The following is a 13,474-nucleotide window of genomic DNA, read 5'->3' as shown; positions in this document are numbered from 1 at the left end:
TGTGGTTTTGGAGTTTATTTGGAGTATTGAATCTGGCAAAACACTAAAGATCAGGGTTGGGGAGTAACGGATTACATGTAATCTGTTAAATGTAAGGGATTACAAAAAACGGTACCTGTAATCCGTTAAATTACCAGCTAAAATATTGTAATCGGACTACAGATACTTTTGAAAAACTAGATGATTGCTTTGAGAATTACTTTTAAATTCAGAAAGGATGTTTGCGGGAAAAAAATAATCTTTGATCCTTGTCTGTTTTCACAATGACATTCAAATCAGCATTGAAAAAAGGCGCAAGTTTAAAAATTGTTCCACCTGAGGAAGCCTACATAACCAACCCATAAAGTAACATTTATCATCCATATATGTCCAGCTATGTAAACTTTAACATTGATTTATCCTGCAATAGATGTCGCTCAATTGGTAACATATATTTTTGTCTTCTTCTAATGTCTCTCAAGGGGAAAGTAATCTAAAAGTAACGGAATGTAATCAGATTACGTTACTGAGTTCAGGTAATCCAAAAGTTACGTTACTGATTACAATTTTGGACAGTAACTCTAACGGATTACATTTAGGAAGTAACCTACCCAACCCTGCCAAAGATATACTGTAGGGGCTTTAAATTGAGCCAAGTTATTTGGAATACATTAATTGTGGGAATGTCTTATTGTATAAACACTGATATAGTTATTGATGTTCATCGTATTCTCCCATAATGTAGATCAGGGATGGACCACTGGCTGCCTGCGACCCCCCCTTTTGAAGGCCATCGGATCAATTTCCACCCTTTTTTTAACGAACTCAGCAAGGGTCTCAACCTATTGTTTCGAGTTTGAATAGTAGAATACACAAAACGCAATTTCGAAATTCAGTTTGGCATCAGCAGTTTCTCTCTTGTGATGTCAGTCACTGATAGTCAGTCAATTAGCCCATGTCAGCTAACATTTTTCAGATTTGCAAAGGTAGTTTAGCGGCCAGCTATCTAAACTTGTTATCAACTGCGTCCCCTCATGATGAGTTCAGATTTGTTGTTGCCCATCCCAGCTTGTAGCCTATGACACAACATACAGATCAATATCATAGGGCAACCTGGTTCCAGCGAAAAACCTATTATATTTTTTACAAAATTCCACAACACTCCATTTGGTATGATATGTTACTTTAAGTTATGGTTACATTACATTGGCCTAACGATATAATAGCAGTCATACAATGTAAAACTAATTGTAGGACATATATATCATCCTATTATCCTCTGGGACGACAGGAAGCCTAGTGGTCAGAGTGTTGGGCCAGTGTAACGGATGTGAAATGGCTAGCTAGTTAGCGGGTACGCGCTAGTAGCGTTTCAATCAGTTACGTCACTTGCTCTGAAACCTAGATGTAGTGTTGCCCCTTGCTCTGCAAGGGCCGTGGCTTTTGTGGAGCGATGGGTAACGACGCTTCGTGGGTGTCAGTTGTTGATGTGTGCAGAGGGTCCCTGGTTCGCGCCCGGGTCGGGGCGAGGGGACGGTTTAAAGTTATACTGTTACACCAGTAACTAAAAGGTTGCTAGATTGAATCCCCGAGCTGACAAGGTACAAATCTGTCTTTCTGCCCCTGAACAAGGCAGTTAACCCACTGTTCCTAGGCTGTCATTGTAAATAAGAATTTGTTCTAAACCTTAACCCTAACCCTTATGCAATGTAACCTAACCTAATGTAGCATATCGTACTAAAGCAGGCGAAAGTAATGTATCATACTAAATGGATTAAAGCAAACTGGTGCGATTAAGACATATTGAAAACAAATGTTTAACCTTTATTTAACTTGGCAAGTCAGTTAACATCTACAGGATCGGTGTTACCCCCACAGGACAGTTAAGCTAACGTAGGCTAATGTGATTAGCATGAGGTTGTGAGTAACATGAACATTTCCCAGGACATAGACATCTCTGATATGGGCAGAAAGCTTACATTCTTGTTAATCTAACTGCACTGTCCAATTTACAGTAGCTATTACAGTGAAAGAATACAACGCTAATGTTTGAGGAGAGTGCACAATTACGGACTTGAAAATGTATTAATAAACTAATTAGTTACATTTGGGCAGTCTTGATACAATATTTTGAACAGATATGCAATCGTTCATTGGATCAGTCTAAAACTTCATACATAAACTGCTAAATTGCACCTAGTCTAAATTGCACCTGGGCTAGAATAATACATTATGGCCTTTCTCTTGCATTTCAAAGATGATGAATTAAAAAAACAAAAACAAACATGTTTTTTTCATTGTATTATCTTTTACCATATCTTATGTGTTGTATTCTCCTACATTATTTTCACATTTCCACAAACGTCAAAGTGTTTCCTTTCAAATGGTATCAAGAATTTGCATATCCTTGCTTCAAGGTCCTGAGTTACAGGCAGTTATATTTGGGTATGTAATTTTTGACGAAAATTGAAAAAAAAGGGGCGGATCCTTAATTAAGAGTTCTAAAGTTAGGGGGAAGGATTTACCTAACATGTTAAATAGTTGCGAAGTAGCTTTAAGTTGTCCATGATGAGATTAAAACACTGCAACCAGGGGTGAAAGTAAGGCGGTACGACAAAATAAATAGCAGGGGTACGCTGTACAGGTAAAACATGAGGCTTTCGCAATAATTCAAACAAAATGTCCAGAGAACTGTAGGCTATTATACCACTATTACTCATTACCGCATGTCAGAGGCATGAACAAATCGGCTGGTACAGCCTACGCTCCAAAATGCGCTGTGGTTCAACGAGAACATAGCCATTTTGTCAAGATGTGTAGCCCGAGACGAGCGGGGACACCAGTGGACGCATATATTCTGGCCTAATGACAATCGACAAATTAGACTTTTGTTTGAACGGGTGTCTCTTTCCACTGTTTGGAGGCTGGAAACGGGTTGTGAGTGGATGAACGTGTGCGGGTAGCCTAGGAAAGGAGCCCTTTGAAGCGATTGTTTGACAAGCACTTGCACACATAGGTCCCGTACCAGGAAATAAATCAATTCTACTTTCCCCCCTGCACGGAACTTTTGGGTTGCTAGATGTTCGAGTTAATAAGTAGTTTGTGAAGTTGCTAATTTGGTAAAATGCTAAAGTTGTCAGGGGTGAGATTCGTGTCATAGGCCCAGCCATCCAACCCAACCAACCACCCTCCTTTCATTTTGATGTTAAGTAACCTATTGTCTTATGTAACCATCCTAAACGTAACATATCATACTAATTTGAGTGTCCCAGATATACATCTACTATGTTATGTCTAGTAATGTAACCTTATGTGAAGTAACACATCATACTAAATGGAGTGGTGTGGATTTGCCGTCAAATATAATACGTTTTGCGCTGAGACCATGCTGTGCAAACGGGTCTTTAGGTATTTCCATGACTAGCGAATCAATCCAGTTGTTTGCAGAAAGATCAGAAGTTGGTCTATTGTATGTTTAGCATTTCTTCATAGAAAATATTTTGTTGGTCAAGGGTTTCTCTTAAGGTAACATAGTCCTCCTCAGATCAATGCTGGGCGACGACATAGTGATGATAGGAATGGAATACACGTTATCTCACTTATGTCGCAATCACACATACACACAGTAGCCTACCTTTAAATACTATCTGGAGAAAAAAGCAACACGGTAGTAAATACTGCAGTAAAGTCTGCAAAATCACAACAGTTTTTAAAGTATAGTAAATACCACAGAATTCAATTTGTATACTTTTTTGTATTTATTTAGCCTTTATTTAACTAGGCAAGTCAGTTAAGAACAAATTCTTATTTACAATGACGGCTTACCCCGGACGACTCTGGGCCAATTGTGTGCCGCCCTACGGGACTCCCAATCACAGCTGGATGTGATAAAGCCTGGATTCAAACCAGGGACTGTAGTGACGCCGCTTACACTGAGATGCAGTGCCTTAGACCACTGCACCACTCGGGAGTATATACCCTGACCATTCCCCTCCCCATATTACAGTAAATACCATGACCATTCCCCTCCCCATATTACAGTAAATACCATGACCATTCCCCTCCCCATATTACAGTAAATACCCTGACCATTCCCCTCCCCATATTACAGTAAATACCCTGACCATTCCCCTCCCCATATTACAGTAAATACCCTGACCATTCCCCTCCCCATATTACAGTAAATACCCTGACCATTCCCCTCCCCATATTACAGTAAATACCCTGACCATTCCCCTCCGATATATCACAGTAAATACCCTGACCATTCCCCTCCCCATATTACAGTAAATACCCTGACCATTCCCCTCCCCATATTACAGTAAATACCCTGACCATTCCCCTCCCCATATTACAGTAAATACCCTGACCATTCCCCTCCCCCATATTACAGTAAATACCCTGACCATTCCCCTTCCCCATATTACAGTAAATACCCTGACTATTCCCCTCCCCATATTACAGTAAACTAACTAGTTGATGACTAACTATACCCCTCACACATCAACTAACTATACCCCTCACACCTCAACTAACTAACTATACCCCTCACACCTCAACTAACTAACTATACCCCTCACACATCAACTAACTAACTATACCCCTCACACATCAACTAACTAACTATACCCCTCACACCTCAACTAACTAACTATACCCCTCACACATCAACTAACTAACTGTACCCTTCACAGACGATTGACATCTGGAACGCACTGTCTGTGCAGTAGACCAATGTAATGTAACCATAACATAAAGTAACATATCATACCAAATGGAGTGTTCTGGATTTGTTGTAAAAAATATAATACGTTTTGTTTTGCTGAGACCAGGTTGCCCTATGATATTGATCTGTGTGTTGTGTCATAGGCTACAAGCTGGGATGGGCAACAACAAATCTAAACTCATCATGAGGGGACGCAGTTGATAACAAGTTTAGATAGCTGGCCGCTAAACTAACTTTGCAAATCTGAAAAATGTTAGCTGACATGGGCTAATTGACTGACTATCAGTGACTGACATCACAAGAGAAAAACTGCTGATGCACAACTGAATTTCGAAATTTAGTTTTGTGTATTCTACTATTCAAACTCGAAACAATAGGTTGAGACCCTTGCTGAGTTCGTTAAAAAAGAGTGGAAATTGATCCGAGGGCCTTCAAAAGGGGGGGGGGGGGGTCGCAGGCAGCCAGTGGTCCATCCCTGATCTACATTATGGGAGAATACGATGAACATCAATAACTATATCAGTGTTTATACAATAAGACATTCCCACAATTAATGTATTCCAAATAACTAGTATGCCTGAATTAAAAACTCCTATATCTTTAGTGTTTTGCCAGATTCAATACTCCAAATAAACTCCAAAACCACATTTACAAATTAATAAAACTTTATTTTCATTTTCAACCTTTTTTCAAGATGATACATGGCACATAACAACATGTAAACAAATCAAAATAAATTTTTCCTAAATTAAACTTAAAGAATAGTAATATAGGCCATAATCAACATTTGGAACCTGTAACTGTGGCAACATAGAACAGTAACGTTACCTCATGTTTAGATGAGTCAGAACTTGTTCAATGTGCTTTCTGATCCCAAATGTAATCCCTTATAATGCAATTTGCCCAAGAGTCATATATTTGTATTCCCTTTTTCCTCCTTATGATTGGCAGGTCCTCTGATTCTACACTACCGTTCAAAAATTTGGGGTCACTTAGAAATGTCCTTGTTTTTGAAAGAAAAGCACATTTGTAGTCCATTTAAGTAACAATATAATCGAATAGATCAGAAATACAGTGTAGACATTGTTAATGTTGTAAATGACTATTGTAGCTGGAAACGGCTGATTTTTAATGGAATATCTCCGTCGGCGTACAGAGGCCCATTATCAGCAACCATCACTCCTGTATTCCAATGGCACGTTGTGTTAGCTAATCCAAGTTGATCATTTTTAAAAGGTTAATTGATCATTAGAAAACCCTTTTGCAATTATGTTAGCACAGCTGAAAACTGTTTTGCTGATTAAAGAAGCAATAAAACTGGCCTTCTTTAGACTAGTTGAGTATCTGGAGCATCAGCATTTGTTGGTTTGATTACAGGCTCAAAATGACCAGAAACTAACTTTCTTCTGAAACTTGTCAGTCCATTCTTGTTCTGAAAAATTACGTCTAATCCATGTGAGAAATTACCAAGAAACTGAAGATCTCGTACAGCGCTGTGTACTACTCCCTTCACAGAACAGCACAAACTGTCTCTAACCAGAATAGAAAGAAGAGTCGGAGGCCCCCGTGCACAACTGAGCAAGAGGACAAGTACATTAGAGTGTCTAGTTTGAGAAACAGATGCCTCACAAGTCCTCAACTGGCAGCTTCATTAAATAGTACCCGCCAAACACCAGTCTTAACATCAACAGTGAAGAGGCGACTCCTGGATGCTGGACTTCTAGGCAGAGTTGCAAAGAAAAGCCATATCTCAGACTGGCCAATAAAAATAAAAGATTAAAATGGGCAAAAGAACACAGACACTGGACAGAGGAACTCTGCCTAGAAGGCCTGCATCCCAGAGTCGCATCAACAGTGTGTAACATCAAATAATGGTTAACAAAAGACTTGAGACAAAAAGACAAGAAATTGAAAACACAAATTGACGTTTACATTCAAAAGTATGCCTCCCTTTTACAAAATGTTACATTTAAAACCTGAAACATTCCCTTTGGTTAACTGAGTGGCATATATAAAAAAGGCCCATGATAAACCCTGTCTAGATTATAATTTCAGATATTAGATAATTAATTGGATAAATATTCAGAAGTCCTAATTGTTTGAAAAGTGGTGTTGAATGGCCTCTAAAACCGGTCGATTTTAGAGACCCTTACAGAACGTTTCTGCAGGTGATAGATTGATAGTAGTTTTGGCATGTTGTGTGCTGGTCCGTATAATGTTACAAGTAACTGATGAATGAGAAGGCCACTGTGTAGTAGAGACTGAGAACAGTGCCTCTGCCAAGTATCTCTATATTTTTGGCCATCTTCGAGGTTAATGTCTTTATGTGTGGTTTCCATGACAATTCATCCTCAATCAAAACACCAAGAAAGCGGGTCGTCCATGTATATCATCAATATGGACCCCTGGCTATATAGTCTGTATTTTATGTACTTTGGACCAAGTAATTAAACATTTTTTTGTTTTTTGATTCAGTGACAATTTGTTGATTTTAAACCACTTTGAGAAAGGACACAGTTCATCATTAACAACATTAATAAGGTAAATGAGATCTCTGTGAGAGTACAACACACTTGTACCATCAGCAAACCATATCTGCTAGAGTTTGTTTCTGTATGTTTTGAATCTCTCATGGTTATATGGAATGGGTTTTGAGAGATACTTTTTGAATCATTTGTTATTGAAAGAAAGGGATTTAAGAATACTCTAATGTACTTGATCAGCCTTTCACTTCTTTAGACTGTGCTTTACTAGTTTAAATCTGCAGAGAAGAACGAAAGAAACTCCCCAAATACAGGTGTTCCCAAGCTTGTATCCTCATACCCAAGAAGACTCTAGGCTGTAATCACTGTAAAAGGTGCTTCAACAAAGTACTGAGTAAAGGGTCTGAATACTTATGTAAATGTAAATGTGATATTTCTGTTTCTTTCTTTTTAAATATAAATTAGCAAACATTTATAAAAACTTGTCATTATGGGGTATTGTGTGTAGATTGATGAGGGGGAAAAAACTATTAAATCAATTTTAGAATAAGGCTGTGACGTAACAAAATGTGGAAAAAGTCAAGGGGTCTGAATACTTTCCGAAGGCTCTGTAGGCTTGCTGAGGATAACCAACTATCTAAAGCTGGGATGGGCAACTTTGAAGGGGTGGGGGCCACAAAGAATCTGACCTCATCAAGAGGGGCCACAGTGGCTCGTGACCCCCCACCCCACATTGAGAGCAGAACATTTGGTTTTGTTTTCATTTTCTTGAAAGCGAAGACACATTTTTAAGTTTTAGAGTTCATTTCATGCAATTCTACACATTTTGCCATGGGGTGTAGATAAAATGTTGCCATTTTAAAGAAAGTTTGCTTCAATTCCACACATTTTGCCATGGGGTGGAGAGGTAAATGAGCTGTTTTATAGCTAATTTCCTGAAATTCTACACATTTTTGCCATAGGGGGGGGGGGGGGGGGGAGAAATGCTTGCAGTTTTAATATGATATCTGAGTGAGACTGACTAACAAAATCAATGGGGGCCACCCAGCTGGTAATTCGACCATGATAAGAAGTTTAGATAGCTGGCCGCTAAATGAACTTAGCAATCTAAAAATGTTTTGATGACATGGGCTAATTGACTGACTATCAGTGACTGACATAAGATTAAAAACTGCTGATGCAAAACCACGTTTCGATAATTACATCTTTTGTTTTCTACTATTCAAACTTGCAACAGTAAGTTGAGACCACAACTTTGGGGGGAAATTGATCCGAGGGCCTTCAAAAGGGGGGCACGCCCACGGGCAGCCAGTTTTACATCTCTGATCTAAAGTACAGTGGTGGAAAAAGTAACCCAATTGTCATACTTGTGCAAAAGTAAAGATACGTTAATAGAAAATGACTCAAGTTAAAGTGAAAGTCACCCAGTAAAATACTACTTGAGTAAAAGTCTAAAAGTATTTGGTTTTAAATATACTTAAGTATCAAAAGTAAAAGTATAAATCATTTCAAATTCCTTATATTAAACAAACCAGACGGCAACATGTTCCTGTTTTTGTGTATTTATGGATAGCCAGGGGCGCACTCCAACAGTCAGACATCATTTACAAACAATGCATTTGTGTTTAGTGAGTCCACCAGATCAAAGGCAGTAGGGATGACCAGAGATGTTCTCTTGATAAGCTCGTGAATTGGACCGTTTTCCTGTCCTGCTAAGCATTCAAAATGTAACGAGTACTTTTGGGTGTCAGGGAAAATGTATGGAGTAAGAAGTACATTATTTTCTTTAGGAATGTAGTGGAGTAAAAGTAAAAGTTGTCAAGAATAGTAAAGTACAGATACAAAAAAAAACCTACTTAAGTAGTACTTGAAAGTATTTTTACTTAAGTATTTTACACCACTGCTGAAGTATCGTTGCATATTCTAAAAATGATTGATTGTATGCTGGTTGACTATCCTATAACTTTGTTGACTGATGTCATTGTTACGTTCCCCAGCAAGAAAACCAAAATTTTTGCTTAAACAGAAGGGGGAGGTAACAAAGAGTCACTGACAACAACCAAAACGAGACAGGATGAGTTCTATGAGGGGTTCTAAAAGACACTGGGGGTGTCCACTGAAAGTTGACACTGGGGGTGTCCACTGAAAGTTGACACTGGGGGTGTCCACTGAAAGTTGACACTGGGGGTGTCCACTGAAAGTTGACACTGGGGGTGTCCACTGAAAGTTGACACTGGGGGTGTCCACTGAAAGTTGACACTGGGGGTGTCCACTGAAAGTTGACACTGGGGGTGTCCACTGAAAGTTGACACTGGGGGTGTCCACTGAAAGTTGACACTGGGGGTGTCCACTGAAAGTTGACACTGGGGGTGTCCACTGAAAGTTGACACTGGGGGTGTCCACAGAAAGTTGCCTAGCAACAACACCTGGAACCTGAAAGAGACCCACCATGAGCGCCCACTAAATTTGCCCAAGAAGAGGCAAACTAAAGAAAACCCCACACCAAACTTAGACGGGAAGCAACCCAAAAGGTGGAACAAAACAAAAACGATCAGATAAAGGATTGTGTTTTTTGTTTGTTTTAACAAATAGGGAGGGCCAATTTAAGGTCTTAACCCTCCACATCTCTCAAACTAACTGGAGCACTGGGCCAGCCACACTTAAATATCACCCGGGCCAACACAGGTGAAACGCCTTCTGACTAACGAGATGACAAACCATCCCAGGTGTTACACATTCTGACTAACGAGATGACAAACCATCCCAGGTGTTACACATTCTGACTAATGAGGTGACAAACCATCCCAGGTGTTACACATTCTGACTAACGAAGTGACACCAATCGGTGGAGGCCAACGTGCTAGCGTGCTAATGTCCAACCTCAAAATATAAATAAAAAAAATCAAAACTTGTAACAGTCATTAAACTCCTCTCTGACATCAATGTCATTAGGAATATGGGAAGAAGATCAGAAATATTGATGCAAAGGATTCCAGAAGGTCATTTCAAACTTGTAAATATGTTTATAAATCAAAGTTGCTGAGTTTTCTGTCATTCCAGCTGGTTTGAAAATTACAGGATAAAAACAATGTGAACACACATGATATCCAAAAACACATGAGTAATATTATGATTGGCAGAGTTTATGATATAAATATTGAAGTCTCCCATGATATAACAGTTCTTTCCCTCCCTAGTTCCTATAGCAAGTGTGTCTGCCAAGCGGAGGTTGAATTGTTTTCTGCTATAGTTAGGTCTGTAAATTCACCCAATGATTTTGGTTATCACTGGTTTTACACAAACATAGATTCTCCAGACAACAAAAAAAACCAATCTTCAATATCATTCCTTTGAGAGTATTCTTATGTCGTCATCAAAGAGACATCCACCAGTTCGGCCTTCTCTACAGCTGCAAACGTGATTATCGTTTTCAATATGGTAGAGCTCTACATTATCTTTATGCAACCATGTCTCTGTAACTCCAAGAATATATATATATTTTTTTAAATTAATGACAGATAATCCAAGGATAAGATGATCAAACATGTATATATATGCAAGACAGATAAGGCAGCATGTCTACATTTATTTTTCTGGTTGACGTCAGAAATGAAATCTTTCTTGAGATAATACTTACAGTTAGACAAAATACTTTGCTTTATACCAGAAAAGCTAATTTATGTCAGGATCACATTTCCCTCTTATCAAATCACTCTCAAATTGGTCAATTGGAATGTGTAGCATTAAGTATTATAGTCCAGCTAGATGTTTCAGACAGTGCTGTACCAAGCTCTTCGTCACTGAGATGATTAAATGGAAAATGGCTCAATACACATAGATTGTATAAAAATGAACGATCAATCATATCATTACTGGGAAGAGATAGGCAGCGATTTGTCAGACGGGATAAATAGTTCATGCTGTGGACATCAGTCATGATGAAATGAAGTGACTGATACATTCACTGAGAATGTAGATAGCCCGTCAGAATACACAGTCATGTTTTAATGATCACTGTTGAGATGGACTCATGATCTCTCCAATCTCTGTGATTCCTCATCATTCCTGGGCCTCACAACAAGTCGATCATAGCTGACGACAGCGTATTCACCCCGTGCCCTATCCTCCGTCATGAGCAAAGAGCACCTCCGCTCTCTTCTTATGCAGTCTGTCAGAGAAGTCCTTGATGTATAGAGCCCACAGTGGAGGTGTCATAATACCCATAAAACCTGGCTGTTAAACAGGGAAATGGTTCCAATCGTTTTTACACAATTCAATTTTCCCAAAGGGGATTTTAGAAACACTTATAATAAGGGCTGTGTTTCATGTAGGCTTACCCTGGCCTGACGTTTTGATAAACATGTAAATCTCTCGTGGACAAGGTGGATTTTATCAATATATTTGTCTGTATTTACTCTCATATTCATATGGTTTGATTTACACAAATACATGTCCCACAATACAGCACTTTGGCAGTTTACAATGAAGATAATTTATATTTATAAGTTATATTTTTCAAGAATATATGGGTATATATAATTTATTTAAAAGTCAAAAAATTGATGTAGCAACTGCATATTGTCCCTTTAACTTCAAATGCTATTTTCAGAGGAAGAGGGTAACCCTGGAGACAGGGGTAGATCGTCTAGCCACACACAGGCCAGAAGGTTCCCTTGTCGCAGTGACGTTTTAGAGGAAGAGGGTAACCCTGGAGACAGGGGCAGATCGTCTAGTCACACACAGGCCAGAAGGTTCCCTTGTCGCAGTGACATTTTAGAGGAAGAGGGTAACCCTGGAGACAGGGGCAGATCGTCTAGTCACACACAGGCCAGAAGGTTCCCTTGTCGCAGTGACATTTTAGAGGAAGAGGGTAACCCTGGAGACAGGGGCAGATCGTCTAGCCACACACAGGCCAGAAGGTTCCCTTGTCGCAGTGACGTTTCAGAGGAACCCTCACCATAAAAATATGTTTCTGGAGTCTGAACCCTTGGGGTTGGGTGTACACACGCCTAATCAATAGTTCATTAATCAATACAAAGCATTACTTAAATCAAGAATTTGTACATTATGTGGCCTAGGACTAATACCAGTTGTGCACATGGAAGAAATCCTGAGAAAAGTGTAGGTCTATTCGATAAAATCATTAAATGTTATCTTACATAATGGATTATAATATCTATATGGTCCTCTCTCACCTGAAACTCAGATTGCTCTCAATGTTTTCCACATCAGCTTTCTGTGTCTTTCTCATCAACGGAATCAGGATAGAGTGGGAGTTCCCACACATCCTCTCCTCTCCTCTCCCATTCTCTCCTCTCCTCCTCTCCTTGGTTGTAAATTAATTAACTGACTTGATTTAATAAAGTTTAAAATGAACCATTCAAATGTTCTGCATCTATCCTATAGGGATTCTGACCTTGTGGATATTTCCTCTCAACATATCACTCAGATCACTCTGGGAGTGTGTGTACTCAACTCTGTTTAAGTCAGTGTCGCATAACTGATTGGACAAGAGAAATGAAGAAAATAAGCAGAGCCATAGGCTCCCTGTCTGTGAGTTGGCTACCCTAATATGCATATCCTTAACCTGGAAATAAAAACAACTATTAGTTTTATTAGTATGGTAAATAAATTCATGAGGTTATTGAAAAAGCAAAAATTGCTAAGATTTGTTCTAGTTTAGCCTTGTTGTGTCTTCAACATGGAACGAGTGATTTTCAGCTAACACAGAGTTAACGTTCCCAGCATGCTCACTACCTTCCCGGTGGCCAGCCTCCACTTCACTGGCATGCGGTGTGCAACATGCTCTGGGTGGTGCCTCCACTTCACTGGCATGCGGTGTGCAACATGCTCTGGGTGGCCGGCCTCCACTTCACTGGCATGCGGTGTGCAACATGCTCTGGGTGGTGCCTCCACTTCACTGGCATGTAGTGTGCAACATGCTCTGGGTGGTGCCTCCACTTCACTGGCATGCGGTGTGCAACATGCTCTGGGTGGTGCCTCCACTTCACTGGCATGTGGTGTGCAACATGCTCTGGGTGGTGCCTCCACTTCACTGGCATGTAGTGTGCAACATGCTCTGGGTGGTGCCTCCACTTCACTGGCATGTGGTGTGCAACATGCTCTGGGTGGTGCCTCCACTTCACTGGCATGTAGTGTGCAACATGCTCTGGGTGGTGCCTCCACTTCACTGGCATGTGGTGTGCAACATGCTCTGGGTGGTGCCTCCACTTCACTGGCATGTAGTGTGCAACATGCTCTGGGTGGTGCCTCCACTTCACTGGCA

Source organism: Salvelinus fontinalis, chromosome 11, assembly GCF_029448725.1.
Source record: "Salvelinus fontinalis isolate EN_2023a chromosome 11, ASM2944872v1, whole genome shotgun sequence".
Taxonomy (NCBI): Eukaryota; Metazoa; Chordata; class Actinopteri; order Salmoniformes; family Salmonidae; genus Salvelinus; species Salvelinus fontinalis.
This window is presented reverse-complemented; position numbering follows the sequence as displayed.